Source organism: Sorghum bicolor, chromosome 10 (genome assembly GCF_000003195.3).
Source record: "Sorghum bicolor cultivar BTx623 chromosome 10, Sorghum_bicolor_NCBIv3, whole genome shotgun sequence".
Classification (NCBI taxonomy): Eukaryota; Viridiplantae; Streptophyta; class Magnoliopsida; order Poales; family Poaceae; genus Sorghum; species Sorghum bicolor.
In genome coordinates, this window is record NC_012879.2 from 46,160,420 (window position 1) to 46,162,146 (window position 1,727).

At 39.6% G+C, this 1,727-nt stretch overlaps 1 long non-coding RNA gene across 1 annotated transcript; it reads left to right on the plus strand.

Moving 5' to 3' along the window:
- On the plus strand, positions 319–1,347 carry LOC110431287. The gene is made up of 2 exons (XR_002448745.1): positions 319–807; positions 952–1,347. It is a non-coding gene; the product is annotated as an uncharacterized LOC110431287 (long non-coding RNA).

The following is a 1,727-nucleotide window of genomic DNA, read 5'->3' on the forward strand; positions in this document are numbered from 1 at the left end:
GTGATCATGTAAGTGTGAGTTCGTCACCAAGCAGTTGACATATGATAGCAGAGTTCACCAAATTAGTGAAGACCAATAAAATAAAGAATCAACTTTGCAAATAAGGGGGAAAAAGGCAAAAGTATCCCTCCGTCCAGAAGCTCCTGGCCCATACACTGATTCATAACAATAGCAGAGCATCGTCATGTCCTCCTAGTCTCAGGTTTGGGCCAGCCCGTAGGAACGTACAAAAACAATGGAAGTAGATTTGGGGCAGTTTAGCATTGAGCTTTTACCCTAGTCCATGTAAGAAAGTAAATCAGATTCAACTCGATGCTATACGTCCATAGACTAAATCAGATTTAACTCTTGCCATACGTCCACAGCCTTACCGCACGCACCGCCGCCTCTCCTACCTGAGTACCTTCTGTCCTCTTTACTTCAACCAGCAAACCACCATGTCAAAGCCCCAGGACCAGGAGAGGCAAACAACCTCTGTTCGTAGCTTCACGCCACCTCCTCACGCTAGCCTTTGCACTGCGGCCTCCAGCGCTCCCTGCGCTAGCCTTTGCACTGCGGCCTCCAGCGCTCCCTGCGCTAGCCTCTGCTTTTGCGCTGCATGTACTGCTCCCGAGGAAGCTATGGCAAGGGGTGCCTTGGCCGATGAGTGCAAAGGCGGCGGCACCGGTGGACCTGGCTTATGGCGCGAGCGCTCTTGGCGGCCTGGGGGCACGACATTGGCTGATGTCCTCTTCGATTCTCTCTGATTTTATGATTCGAAATTTTCTCCAATTTCCTCTTCCATCGATTCGTGTATGGATGTAGAAGGTATTGATTTTGGTGCTTGCTGTTGAGGTCAGCAGACCGGCGTTAATTTTGTGCTCGACGTTTTATCTATATATATGGTTGATGTCCTTTTTTTGTACGAATTTTCATATCATCATATTTGACTTTGTTTTGGACTCGATGTAGAATCTGGATTGGTTTGGTTCGTTGCTGGGTATGTGTCATGCCTGAGTTGGATACCAGATAGCTATGATCTTTAGTTTGCTGTGGCCTCGAATCAATTCGATATGTGGAGGGATTTGGTCTTTCAGAGGATGCTTTCGGACTACAGAGGGGGATTAGTCAGGAGGCCAGACGAAATTAGATCCAGACGAAATTTGAGGCTGAAATTTTGTCTCTTTAAGAATTGTATATATATACGGACAGAGATATATCTATATGGACATGTCGGACGGAACGGATAGAACGTCCGGCAGACTGAAATTTTCATCTTTAAATATTAGGGATAGATGTATGTATATATATACTATTATTATTGTATCATTTTGTATCATTTTGTTCTTGTATCATTATTTTACACTATTATTTTGTATCATTTATGTATATATACTATTATTTTATATGCACTTATATATGTACTATTATTTTGTATCATTATATATGTATTTATATTTTATACCAACAGTTTATATACTATTATTTTGTATCATTATGTATATATATACACTTATATTATTCTTGTATCATTTTGTAGTAGTATTAATTTTTTAGTACATTATTCTAGTTGCTAGTGTATTACTTGGCTTAAAACATATACTATTATTGTTTATACTATTATTATAGTATTATTTTTTAGTATTATTTTTTAGTATATAATTCTAGTATATTACTTGGCTTAAAAGACTTTTTAGTATGTTATTCTAGTACTCCCTCCGTCCCTGAAAGAATCAATTCCTAGGATC